We start from the raw sequence: 15254 nt of genomic DNA on the forward strand, positions 1-15254 counted from the left end.
AGGCCGGGGCCACTCATCATTGAAACAACCCTGGGGCAAATCATCTAACCCATTGTAAAGTGGGGCAAATCATCTCATTCCCCACATACAATTAACTCAAACATTAGTTGTGCTCCCGCGGGAGCCGCCACCTCTTGACTATAGAAACACCACACATCAAAGCAAGTAGAACCAACAGAACATTCCATCGACAGTTAGGGTTTCAATTAAAGAGTAATCATTCATTACATGGAAAACCAAGTCTTTGCATGATCGATACACCTGCACAGTAGGTGAAATTGTGGAACGGTTGGCATATATGTGGAGGAACATGAACAGTGGACCTTTTTGGCAAAGGTACATATCAAGGTAACGTTGGCGATAAGGTCATCATCGTATATTCGTATATTTGAAGATAAGTACATCATACAGACATGTACTCAGCATCTCATATCTAAATATCTCTGCGCTTTTGTCATGGATAGATGGATGGACTTTAATGTGTATCGTCTTGTCTCAAAGATTCACATTTTCTTCCGGCCAAAGATTTGTTGGGTTTCAGAGGAGAAGAAACAACACACACACGCAAGAGGTAGAAGAAGAACACACACAAATCTGGCACGCACACAACTATGTGCCTTTCTCTTCTTATCTTTCTTCTCACGGCTGATTCACAACTTAAGTAGGTGGCACACATAGGATACACGGCCAAGCTCACAATTGCCTGTCCACTAAACACTCAACTAGCCGGTACAAAAGGCTACTAACGATCTCACGACTCGGCCACACTACTCGGCCATCTCCTCATATCCTGGAGTCTCCATGTGAACTACCAACTTGTATAGATCGAATTGGAGGAGGAATTCGCCATGAGAGGCGGGTACAAGCTCACGCACACGGCGCCGGCCGAAGCCACCAGTTCCTTCCCAGATCCACACGCAACACACACCAACGGTAATATAGTAGCGTACACCCTTATCGGGCCCAGTTCGGGCCTGCAAGCCACTGGGGAAGTTGCCGGTGGCGAGTGGGCCGGGTAGCCGGCCCACGAGTCGAATCCTTGGCCTCGCGCGCTTCCGCTTGCTCTGCTCCAGTACCATGATCGCTGACATTCCCCCCCTTCTTCAGAACCGGCTTGTCCCCAAGCCGGGGCACGAGGAAACAACTGCCACAGCGAATCCTTATCCTCCCAGGTTGCCGAAGTAGCATCCCCTCCACTCCACTGAACTAGGACTTGTGCCACCGATCGGTTGTCCGCGCGGCGAAGGCGCTCCTGCAGTATCTTAACGGGAAACTGAAGATGAGCATCAACAGGAGGAAGCGACTTGAGTACCTCATGTTGTGGATGCACACAACGCTTCAACTGTGAAACATGGAATACAGGGTGAATACGGCTAGCTGCTGGTAATTGCAAACGATAAGCCACTTCGCCGATCTTCTCCAGAATCAGAAACGGACCGAAATACTTGAACGCAAGTTTGTGATTTGCTCTGTGAACCACTGATGATTGTACATACGGCTGGAGCTTAAGGAATACTCGATCTCCCACAGCAAACGTCCTTTCAGTGCGCTTCTTATCAGCTTGATGTTTCATTCTTTGTTGAGCACGCAACAAATGCTGCCACACTGACTGCTGAACCACTGCTCGCACATCCAACCACTGCTGCAAATCAACAGGATCAACCGAGTCTGAAGCTGAAATTCCAAAATGCCGAGGCCCATAACCATAAAGAACCTCAAATGGAGATTTGTCAAGTGCTGAATGCCAGTTGGTATTGTACCAAAACTCACAAAGTGAAAGCCACTTTGCCCACTTGTTCGAATGAGCACTGATGAAACACCTCAAAAAACACTCCACTTGCTGATTGACACGTTCTGTTTGTCCATCAGTTTCAAGATGATATGCTGTGCTCATATTAAGCACAACTCCTGTCCTCTTCACCAGAGATTGCCAGAATTTACTGGTGAAAACTGGATCTCTATCTGATATTATAGAGAGAGGCATGTTATGGAGCTTGTAAATATTGTCCAGAAAGAGTTCCGCAATTTTCCGGGTTGTATAGGGATGTTTGACAAGTATGAAATGACCATACTTTGTAAATTTGTCAGTGACCACCATGATGCAATCATACTGATCAGACAATGGCAATCCTGAGATGAAGTCCATTGTCACTGTTTCCCAGGCTTTTGCAGGAACAGGCAGTGGTGATAGCAACCCAGGATAAGCCACTCTCTCAGGTTTGGCTGCTGACAAATGAGACAAGATTGCACAAACTGTTGTATCTGTTTCTTCATACCCACCCATTTAAATAGTGCCCTAATTCTTTTGTATGTAAAAGGAAATCCAGAATGACCACCCAAGGGAGTGTCATGGAAAGCTTGGCAAATTTTTGTGTGCAAACCACGGTCATTGCCCACCCAAATGCAACCTTTATACCTCAACACACCTTGTAACAGTTGGAAATTGTTCTTGGACTTGGGCTGTACTGACAACTGTTGTAATATTTCTTGTGCTTTTATGTCATGCTTATAGCTCCCCACCACTTCTTCCAACCAACTGGGCTGAATCCCAGAGATTGCTAGCACTTGAGAATCTGACTGAGGTCTCCTAGAAAGGGCATCAGCTGCAGAATTATCAATACCCTTCTTGTAAACAATCTTATAATTCAATCCCATCATTTTTGTGAGAGCTTTTTGCTGCCAGGGTGTATGTAATCTCTGATCAGAAAGATTCACCAAACTTTTTTGATCTGTCCTGATAGTGAATTCCTGGAACTGCAAGTATGGTCTCCATTGCTCAATAGCTAACAATATAGCTAGATACTCCTTCTCATAAACAGATAATCTTCTGTTCCTAGGGCCCAGAGCTCTACTAATAAAAGCTGGGATGGTCCTGTTGCATTAGAACAGCCCCAATCCCAATATCACAAGCATCAGTTTCAACCACAAATTGTTTAGAAAAATCAGGTAATGCCAAGACAGGAGCATGAATAAGAGCTTGCTTCAGTGTTTGGAAAGACATCTCTGTAGCTGGTGTCCACACAAAGATAGCCCCCTTTTTTAAGAGATCAGTTAATGGTCTACTTATCATCCCATAATTCCTGATAAACTTCCTGTAGTACCCAGTTAAACCCAGAAATCCTCTGACTTGCTTCACATCAGTAGGGACTGGCCATCTTTTAACAGTTGCAATTTTGCTAGCATCTGTTGAAACCCCTTCACTGCTAATGACATGGCCCAGATAAGCAATTTCCTATTTAGCAAAGTCACACATGCTCAGCTTCACTCTCCACTGCTTTTCCAACAGAATACTCAACACTTTTTCCAAATGTATAAAATGTTCTTTCAAAGTTTTACTAAAGATGAGGATATCATCGAAGAAACATACTGCACAAGGATCTTCTCCTCTCAGAACTGGAGTTAGATCTGTGTTCATTGCCCCTTGGAAGGTATTGGGTGCACCTGTCAAGCCCATAGCTACCACAGTAAACTCATAGTGGCCAGTATGTGTTTGGAAAGCAGTCTTGAATTCTTCTCCAGGTGCTAGCCTGATCTGATGGTAGCTAGCTCTTAGGTCTAGTTTGGAAAACCAACAGGCTCCAGCAAGTTGATCTAGTAACTCATCTATAACAGGAATTGGATACTTGCTCTTAATTGTGAGAGCATTAACATGTCTAAAATCAATGACCAACCTCCAATCTCCTTCTTCCTTTTTCTTAACCATCAAAGCAGGAGATGAGAAGGGACTGTTGCTCACCTGAATTATCCCCCTTGTTAGCATTTCCTGCACCTGCTTTTCCATTTCAACTTTCAGATGGGGAGGAATCCTGTAGGGTCTGATGGACACTGGTTGAGCACCAGGTATTAATGGTATACTGTTATCATACTGTCTTCTGGGAGGCAGACCTGTAGGACGAGAGAAGACAACTGCATACTTGTCCAACAAAGCCTGAATTTCAGGTAACTGTTCCTTATGTTCAGAGACAACATTCTAAAAAATAGCCATAACTGTAAAAGCACATTCCTCAGGCAGGTCTCCTTGCAATGTGACTGTAACACCCTTGTACTGGAATGAAAGCCACTTCTGTTCCCAATCAATGTACATGGGGCTGTGTTTGGCCAACCAGTCCAGACCCAAAATGCCATCATAACCCCCTAAGGACAATAATCTGAAATCATGGAAAAATTCCCGGCCTTGACAATTCCACTGACATTGTTTCACTTGTTGTGAGCAAGTCAATTTTCCTCCACCTGCTACCTTCACTGTAACTACTTTAATGTCAGTAATTTCTGGAAGCATGGAATGCAAAGAGCTGTCCAAAAACGAGTGAGTGCTGCCAGAATCTACCAAGAACTTCAACTCTGCATTTTGTATGTTCACTAGCAAGGACAAGGACAATGTGGACACACTGTTGCTTGTAGCAGCTGCTGACAACAGCCTCAGATTGTCAGAGTCACTGTCTAACTCATCCTGGGAAGGAGTGGAGCCTTGCAGCTGATCAATAAGCTCTTGAACCACATGTAACTGGACTGTAGATTTGCATTGGTGGTCCTTGGACCACTTCTCACCGCAAATGAAACACAATCCTTTGGCCCTCCTAAAATTCCTCAGAGAGGTCCATTTATCTTTAGCAGGCAGGGATCTGTGGCCTTCAGTTGGTTTCTTATCCTCCATCGTCTTTGCCTTGTACGGATAAATCCCGGAAGGATTGGAGCTTCTTTTTGTTGTGGTAGTGTATTGCATTTCTCCCAATTCCTCATGGAGCAGGGCCAACTCATAAGCAGTATCCAGATCGCGTGGTTTTTGCATGGCAATGGCCATCCGAACACCTGGTTTCAGACCATCAATAAAACGGGTGGTGTAATGCAGAGGATCAGGGCTGGACTCATATGCAGTGAGTTGGTCATACAATTCTGCAAATTGTTGCACATACTCCTCCACTGACCCAGTCTGGTTAATTCTGAACATCTTCCTCAAGAGATTCTGGTGTTGGTTTCGGCCAAACCTCGTCTGCAATAGGTTGCAAAATTCAGTCCAATGCAGTTCCATAGTTCGCCTCTGCACTGACTCCAACCATCGAGCAGCTGCACCTTCAAACTGGGCAGTGGCATAAGATATCCACCTGTTGTGGTGAGTGCCCCATAACTTGAGGTAATCCTCACATCTAGCTTGCCACAACCGTGGATTAGACCCATCAAACCGCGGAAATTCGACTTGGGGACCTGAGTTGTACTGCTCACCTTGATCCAGAGCAACAAGTTCGCGGGGCGACTGAATTTCCCGGGGAGACTGCAAATCACGCGCTCCGCGAGCCGGGGGTGGAACGTAGATGTTCTAGGTACGCGCTTCTCTGCCAGCAGACGAGCTTCCGGGCCTGGCCTCGTAGTCGACCTTGTCGACTCGCTCCAGATCGGAGCGGATCTGCTCGATGTCGAGATGGAGCTCGAAACGGACGTCGTTGATGTGGGCTGTGATGAGCCCGTCCAGGGTCTTGGTCGATTCCTGGAGCAGCTTGGTCATGGACTTGAGGAGGTCGTCGTTGTGTACGTTGAGGCGCTGCTCGAGATCGTCGGTGACGGCCGCCTTGACGAACTCATGGATGTTGCGGCCCTTCGTCGACAGCTTCTCCATGGCTTCTCGCCGATGAAATTCGCGGAATCTGGTGCGGTGGGGGTAGCGGGGAAGCTCCAGGATGGAACTGCTCTGATACCAGATGTGAACTACCAAGTTGTATAGATCGAATTGGAGGAGGAATTCGCCATGAGAGGCGGGTACAAGCTCACGCACACGGTGTCGGCCGAAGCCACCAGTTCCTTCCCAGATCCACACGCAACACACACCAACGGTAATATAGTGGCGTACACCCTTATCAGGCCCAATTCGGGCCTACAAGCCACTGGGGAAGTTGCCGGTCGCGAGTGGGCCAGGTAGCCGGCCCACGAGTCGAATCCTTGGCCTCGCACGCTTCCGCTTGCTCTGCTCCAGTACCATGATCGCTGACACTCCACGTCAGATCATTAGCTTCACCGTTAAGCCTACCTAACAAGCAGCATTATCCATGTAGCCACATCGTGCATCACTCTAACTAAGAGCATCTCCAACAAAGACGTAAAAATACCGAACGCTAAAATAGTGGTACAGCGCCACCATATCACTTTTAGCGTGCCACCGTCAATATTGGTTTTCCACATGCCTAAAAACACGTGCCCAAAAAAATCATGCGTTGCAAATTATGAAGCGTGCGCTGTTCGGCGCCCAACTTTTGCAGCGTGCGATAGCGCTTTTAAGCATGTGCATTAAATTATTTTGCGCGCGCACTATTTTGCAGCATCTGTCGGAACGTCTTTGGCGCCTAAAAAGGACGGTATTTAGCGCATGGAGTAGTTTTTGAGCGACTGTTGGAGATGCTCTAACAATGCACGCAATACTAGTACTAGTACAGGCGCGCACACACATTGTGCCCTACTTGCACAGCCTCATGCGGCACTCGCAACTTGGCATGACTAAACATGCGATGCTTTACTCTAATCTGCATGCAACTAAGAAATGATGGGGAACGTAGCATAAATTCAAAATTTTCCTACGTGTCACCAAGATCTATCTATGGAGTCATCTAGCAACGAGGGAGGAGTGGATCTACATACCCTTGTAGATCGCGCGCGGAAGCGTTCAAGAGAACGGGGTTGATGGAGTCGTACTCGTCGTGATCCAAATCACCGATGATCCTAGCGCCGAACGGACGGCACCTCCGCGTTCAACACACATACGGAGCAGCAACATCTCCTCCTTCTTGATCCAGCAAGGGGGGAGGAGAGGTTGATGGAGATTCAACAGCACGACGGCGTGGTGGTGGAAGTAGCGGGATTCCAACAGGGCTTCGCCAAATGCTGTGGGAGGAGGGAGATGTGTCATGGGAGGGAGAGGGAGGCGCCAGGGCTTAGGTATGGTTGCCCTCCCTTCCCCCCACTATATATAGGGCCAAGGGAGAGGGGGAGGGCTCAGCCTTGCCCCTTCCTCCAAGGAAGGGTGCGGCCAAGGGGGGGGAGGAGTCCATCCTCCCCAAGGCACCTCGAAGGTGCCTTCCCCCTTTAGGACTCTCCCTTTTCCTCTACTCTTGGCGCATGGGCCTCTTGGGGCTGGTGCCCTTGGCCCATATAGGCCAAGGCGCACCCCCTACAGCCCATGTGGCCCCCCGGGGTAGGTGGCCCCACCCGGTGGACCCCCGGGACCATTCCGGTGGTCCCGGTACAATACCGGTGACCCTGAAACTTGTCCCGATGGCCGAAATAGCACTTCCTATATATAATTCTTTACCTCCGGACCATTCCGGAACTCCTCGTGACGTCCGGGATCTCATCCGGGACACCGAACAACTTTCGGGTTACCGCATACTAATATCTCTATAACCCTAGCGTCACCGAACCTTAAGTGTGTAGACCCTACGGGTTCGGGAGACATGCAGACATGACCGAGATGACTCTCCGGTCAATAACCAACAGTGGGATCTGGATACCCATGTTGGCTCCCACATGTTCCACGATGATCTCATCGGATGAACCACGATGTCAAGGACTTAATCAATCCCGTATACAATTCCCTTTGTCTATCGGTATGATACTTGCCCGAGATTCGATCGTCGGTATCCCGATACCTTGTTCAATCTCGTTACCGGCAAGTCTCTTTACTCGTTCCGTAACACATCATCCCGTGATCAACTCCTTGATCACATTGTGCACAGTATGATGATGTCCTACCGAGTGGGCCCAGAGATACCTCTCCGTTTACACGGAGTGACAAATCCCAGTCTCGATTCGTGCCAACCCAACAGACACTTTTGGAGATACCTGTAATGTACCTTTATAGCCACCCAGTTACGTTGTGACGTTTGGCACACCCAAAGCATTCCTACGGTATCCGGGAGTTGCACAATCTCATGGTCTAAGGAAATGATACTTGACATTAGAAAAGCTTTAGCATACGAACTACACGATCTTTGTGCTAGGCTTAGGATTGGGTCTTGTCCATCACATCATTCTCCTAATGATGTGATCCCGTTATCAATGACATCCAATGTCCATGGTCAGGAAACCGTTACCATCTATTGATCAATTAGCTAGTCAACTAGAGGCTTACTAGGGACATGGTGTTGTCTATGTATCCACACATGTATCTGAGTTTCCTATCAATACAATTCTAGCATGGATAATAAACGATTATCATGAACAAGGAAATATAATAATAACCAATTTATTATTGCCTCTAGGGCATATTTGCAACAGTCTCCCACTTGCACTAGATTCAATAATCTAGTTCACATCGATATGTGATTAACACTCAAGGTCACATCCCCATGTGACTAACACCCAAAGAGTTCTGGGTTTGATCATGTTATGCTTGAGAGAGAGGTTATAGTCAACGGGTCTGCAACATTCAGATCCGTATGCACTTCGCAAATTTCTATGTCATCTTGTAGATGCAACTTCTATGATACATTTGGAGCCACTTCAAATAACTGTTCTACTTGGAGCTATTCTAAATTGTTGCTCCATTATACGTATCCGATATCTCTACTCAGAGCTATCCGGATAGGTGTTAAGCTTGCATCGACGTAACCCTTTACGACGAACTCTTTTACCACCTCCATAATCGAGAAAATTCCTTAGTCCACTAGTTACTAAGGATAACTTTGACCGCTGTCCTGTGATCCATTCTTGGATCACTCTTGTACCCCTTGACTGACTCAAGGCAAGGCACACTTCAGGTGCGGTACACAGCATAGCATACTGTAGAGCCTACGTCTAAAGCATAGGGGATGACCTTCGTCCTTTCTCTCTATTCTGCCGTGGTCGAGCTCTAAGTCTTAACTTCATACCTTACAACTCAGGCAAGAACTCCTTCTTTGACTGATCCATCTTGAACACCTTCAAGATCATGTCAAGGTATGTGCTCATTTGAAAGTACCATTAAGCGTTTTGATCTATCCTTATAGATCTTGATGCTCAATGTTCAAGTAGCTTAATCCAGGCTTTCCATTGAAAAACACTTTTCAAATAACCCTATATGCTTTCCAGAAATTCTACGTCATTTCTGATCAACAATATGTCAACAACATATATTTATCAGAAATACTATAGTGCTCCCACTCACTTCTTTGGAAATACAAGTTTCTCATAAACTTTGTATACACCCAAAATCTTTGATCATCTCATCAAAGCGTACATTCCAACTCCGAGATGCTTACTCCAGTCCTTAGAAGGATTGTTGAAGCTTTGCATACTTATTAGCATCTTTCAGGATTGACAAAACCTTCCGGTTGTATCACATACAACCTTTCCTCAAGAAAACCGTCGAGAAAACAATGTTTTGACATCCTATTTGCAAGATTTCACAAATAATGCAGTAAAATCGCTAATATAATTCCAACAGACTCTTAGCATCGCTACGAGTGAGAAAATCTCATCGGAGTCAACTCCTTGAACTTGTCGGAAAACATCTTAACGACAAGTCGAGCTTTCTTAATGGTGACATTTACCATCATTGTCCGTCTTTCTTTTAAAATCCATATGTACCTAACAGCCTTACGACCATCAAGTAGTTCTGCCAAAGTCTACACTTTGTTTTCATACATGGATCCTCTCTCGGATTTTATGGCCTCGAGCCATTTATCGGAATCCAGGCCCACCATCGCTTCTCCATAGCTCGTAGGTTCATTGTTGTCTAGCAACATGACTTCCAAGACAGGATTACGTACCACTCTGAAGTAGCACGCATCCTTCTCATCCTACGAGGTTTGGTAGTGACTTGATCTGAAGTTTCATGATCACTATCATAAGCTTCCACTTCAATTGGTGTAGGTGCCACAGGAACAACTTCCTGTGCCCTGCCACACACTAGTTGAAGAGACGGTTCAATAACCTCATCAAGTCTCCACCATCCTCCCACTCAATTCTTTCGAGAGAAACTTTTCCTCGAGAAAGGACCCGATTCTAGAAACAATCCCTTATTGCTTTCGGATCTGAGACAGGAGGTATACCCAACTGTTTTGGGTGTCCTATGAAGATGCATTTATCCGCTTTGGGTTCGAGCTTATCAGCCTGAAACTTTTCACATAAGCGTCGCAGCCCCAAACTTTTAAGAAATGACAGCTTAGGTTTCTCTAAACCACGGTGTCATCTCATCGGAATTACGTGGTGCCCTATTTAAAGTAAATGTGGTTGTCTCTAATGCCTAACCCATATCGTGGTAATTCGATAAGAGACATCATGATATGCATCATATCCAATAGGGTGCAGTTATGATGTTCGGACACACCATCACACTATGGTGTTCCAGGCTGTATTAGGTGTGAAACAATTTCCACAATGTCTTAATTCCATGCCAAACTCGTAATTCAGATATTCATCTCTATGATCATATCATAGATATTTTATCCTCTTGTCACGACAATCTTTCAACTTCACCCTGAAATTACTTGAACCTTTCAATAATTCAGACTCGTGATTCATCAAGTAAATATACTCAACATCTACTCAAATCATCTGTGAAGTAAGAACATAACGATATCCACTACACGCCTCAGCACTCATTGGACTGCACACATCAAAATGTATTACTTCCAACAAGTTGCTTTCTAGTTCCATTTTACTGAAAACGAGGCGTTCAGTCATCTTGCCCATGTGGTATGATTTGCATGTCTCAAGTGATTCAAAATCAAGTGAGTCCAAACGATCCATTTGCATGGAGTTTCTTCATGCATATACATCAATAGACATGGTTCGCATGTCTCAAACTTTTCAAAAACGAGTGAGCCCAAATATCCATCAACATGGAGCTTCTTCATGCGTTTTATACCGATATGACTTACGTGGCAGTGCCACAAGTAGGTGGTACTATCATTACTATCTTATATCTTTTGGCATGAACATGTGTATCACTACGATCGAGATTCAATAAACCATTCATTTTAGGTGCAAGACCATTGAAAGTATTATTCAAATAAACAGAGTAACCATTATTCTCTTTAAATGAATAACCGTATTGCGATAGACATAATCCAATCTTGTCTATGCTCAACACAAACACCAATCTCGATGGTAGAGGGAGCGTGCGATGCTTGATCATATCAACATTGGAAACACTTCCAACACATATCGTCAGCTCACCTTTAGCTAGTCTCCGTTTATACCGTAGCTTTTATTTCGAGTTACTAACACTTAGCAACCGAACCGGTATCTAATACCCTGGTGCTACTAGGAGTACTAGTAAAGTACACATCAACACAATGTATATCCAATATACTTCTATCGACCTTGCCAGCCTTCTCATCTACCAAGTATCTAGGGTAATTCTGCTCCATTGGCTGTTCCCCTTATTACAGAAGCACTTAGTCTCGGGTTTGGGTTCAACCTTGGGTTTCTTCACCAGAGCAGCAGCTGAATTGCCGTTTCATGAAGTATCCCTTCTTGCCCTTGCCCTTCTTGAAACTAGTGGTTTCACCAACCATCAACAATTGATGCTCCTTCTTGATTTCTACTTTGGTGTCAAACATCGCGAATATCTCAAGGATCATCATATATGTCCCTGATATATTATAGTTCATCACGAAGCTCTAGCAGCTTGGTGGCAATGACTTTGGAGAAACATCACTGTCTCATCTGGAAGATCAACTCCCACTCGATTCAATTGATTGATGTACTCATACAATCTGAGCACAAGTTCAACAATTGAGCTTTTCTCCCTTAGTTTGCAGGCTATGAAAATCGTCGGAGGTCTTATACCTCTTGACGTGGGCACGAGCCTGAAATCCCAATTTCAGCCCTCGAAACATCTCATATGTTTCGCGACGTTTCAAAACCGTCTTCGGTGCCTCAACTCTAAGCCGTTTAACTGAACTATCATGTAGTTATCAAAATGTGTATGTCAGATGTTCGCAACATCCACAGACAACGTTCGAGGTTCAGCACACTGAGCGGTGCATTAAGGACATAAGCCTTCTATGAAGCAATCAGGACAATCCTCAGTTTACGGACCTAGTCCGCATAATTGCTACTATCAACTTTCAACTAAATTTTCTCTAGGAACATAACTAAACAGTAGAACTGAAGCGCGAGCTACGACATAATTTGCGAAGACCTTTTGACTATGTTCAGGATAATTAAGTTCATCTTATGAACTCCCACTCAGATAGACATCCATCTAGTCATCTAAGTGATTACATGATCCGAGTCAACTAGGTCGTGCCCGATCATCACGTGAGACGGACTAGTCAACATCGGTGAACATCTTTGTGTTGACCGTATCTACCATACGACTCATGCTCGACCTTTTTGTCTCTTGTGCTCTGAGGCCATGTATGTACATGCTAGGCTCGTCAAGTCAACCTAAGTGTTTCGCGTGTGTAAATCTGTCTTACACCCGTTGTATGTGAACGTAAGAATCTATCACACCCGATCATCACGTGGTGCTTCGAAACGATGAACTTTCGCAACGGTGCACAGTTAGGGGGAACACCTTCTTGAAATTTTAGTGAGGGATCATCTTATTTACTACCGTCGTTCTAAGTAAACAAGATGTATAAACATGATAAACATCACATGCAATCAAATAATAGTGACATGATATGGCCAATATCATATAGCTCCTTTGATCTCCATCTTGGGGCTCCATGATCATCTTGTCACCGGCATGACACCATGATCTCCATCATCGTGTCTCCATGAAGTTGCCTCGCCAACTATTACTTCTACTACTACAGCTAACGGTTAGCAATAAAGTAAAGTAATTACATGACGTTTATGTTGACACACAGGTCATAAATAAATCAAGACAACTCCTATGGCTCCTGCCGGTTGTCATACTCATCGACATGCAAGTCGTGATTCCTATTACAAGAACATGATCAATCTCATACATCACATATATCATTCATCACATCCTTTTGGCCATATCACATCACATAGCATACCCTGCAAAAACAAGTTAGACGTCCTCTAATTGTTGTTTGCATGTTTTACGTGGCTGCTATGGGTTTCTAGCAAGAACGTTTCTTACCTACGCAAAAACCACAACGTGATATGCCAATTGCTATTTACCCTTCATAAGGACCCTTTTCATCGAATCCGATCCGACTAAAGTGGGAGAAACAGACACCCGCTAGCCACCTTATGCAACTAGTGCATGTCAGTCGGTGGAACCAGTCTCACGTAAGAGTACGTGTAAGGTCGGTCCGGGCCGCTTCATCCCACAATGCCGCCGAATCAAGATTAGACTAGTAACGGTAAGCATATTGAACAAAATCAACGCCCACAACTACTTTGTGTTCTACTCGTGCATAGTAACTACGCATAGACCTAGCTCTGATACCACTGATGGGGAACGTAGCATAAATTCAAAATTTTCCTATGTGTCACCAAGATCTATCTATAGAGTCATCTAGCAACGAGGGAGGAGTGGATCTACATACCCTTGTAGATCGCGCGTGGAAGCGTTCAAGAGAACGGGGTTGGTGGAGCCGTACTCGTCGTGATCCAAATCACCGATGATCCTAGCGCCGAACGGACGGCACCTCCGCGTTCAACACACGTACGGAGCAGCGACGTCTCCTCCTTCTTGATCCAGCAAGGGGGGAGGAGAGGTTGATGGAGATCCAACAGCACGACGGTGTGGTGGTGGAAGTAGCGGGATTCCAACAGGGCTTCGCCAAACGCTGTGGGAGGAGGGAGATGTGTCATGGGAGGGAGAGGGAGGCGCCAGGGCTTAGGTATGGTTGCCCTCCCTTCCCCCCACTATATATAGGGCCAAGGGAGAGGGGGAGGGCGCAGCCTTGCCCCTTCCTCCAAGGAAGGGTGCGGCCAAGGGGGGGAGGAGTCCATCCTCCCCAAGGCACCTCGGAGGTGCCTTCCCCCTTTAGGACTCTCCCTTTTCCTCTACTCTTGGCGCACGGGCCTCTTGGGGCTGGTGCCCTTGGCCCATATAGGCCAAGGCGCACCCCCTACAGCCCATGTGGCCCCCCGGGGTAGGTGGCCCCACCCAGTGGAACCCCGGGACCGTTCCGGTGGTCCCGGTACAATACCGGTGACCCCAAAACTTGTCCCGATGGCCAAAATAGCACTTCCTATATATAATTTTTTACCTCCGGACCATTCCGGAACTCCTCGTGACGTCCGGGATCTCATCCGGGACACCGAACAACTTTCGGGTTACCGCATACTAATATCTCTATAACCCTAGCATCACCGAACCTTAAGTGTGTAGACCCTACGGGTTCGGGAGACATGCAGACATGACCGAGATGACTCTCCGGTCAATAACCAACAGCGGGATCTAGATATCCATGTTGGATCCCACATGTTCCACGATGATCTCATCGGATGAACCACGATGTCAAGGACTTAATCAATCCCGTATACAATTCCCTTTGTCTATCGGTACGATACTTGCCCGAGATTCGATCGTCGGTATCCCGATACCTTGTTCAATCTCGTTACCGGCAAGTCTCTTTACTCGTTCCGTAACACATCATCCCGTGATCAACTCCTTGATCACATTGTGCACATTATGATGATGTCCTACCGAGTGGGCCCAGAGATACCTCTCCGTTTACGCGGAGTGACAAATCCCAGTCTCGATTCGTGCCAACCCAACAGACACTTTCGGAGATACCTGTAATGTACCTTTATAGCCACCCAGTTATGTTGTGACGTTTGGCACACCCAAAGCATTCCTACGGTATCCGGGAGTTGCACAATCTCATGGTCTAAGGAAATGATACTTGACATTAGAAAAGCTTTAGCATACGAACTACACGATCTTTGTGCTAGGCTTAGGATTGGGTCTTGTCCATCACATCATTCTCCTAATGATGTGATCCCGTTATCAATGACATCCAATGTCCATGGTCAGGAAACCGTAACCATCTATTGATCAACGAGCTAGTCAACTAGAGGCTTACTAGGGACATGGTGTTGTCTATGTATCCACACATGTATCTGAGTTTCCTATCAATACAATTCTAGCATGGATAATAAACGATTATCATGAACAAGGAAATATAATAATAACCAATTTATTATTGCCTCTAGGGCATATTTCCAACAAGAAATCAAGGTGAAATAAATATGTAGAACAAGGTTAACTCTAACAAGATTCATTTGCTAGATGGTGACTGAAATGTCCATGGTTTTGGGTCAACTTAACTCTAACAAGAGCGTCTGTGTATGTGTGGTGAGCAACGGCTCGTGCTCAACTTAAACGATCAGATGGCGCAGATTAAATT

Source organism: Triticum dicoccoides, chromosome 7A (genome assembly GCF_002162155.2).
Source record: "Triticum dicoccoides isolate Atlit2015 ecotype Zavitan chromosome 7A, WEW_v2.0, whole genome shotgun sequence".
Classification (NCBI taxonomy): Eukaryota; Viridiplantae; Streptophyta; class Magnoliopsida; order Poales; family Poaceae; genus Triticum; species Triticum dicoccoides.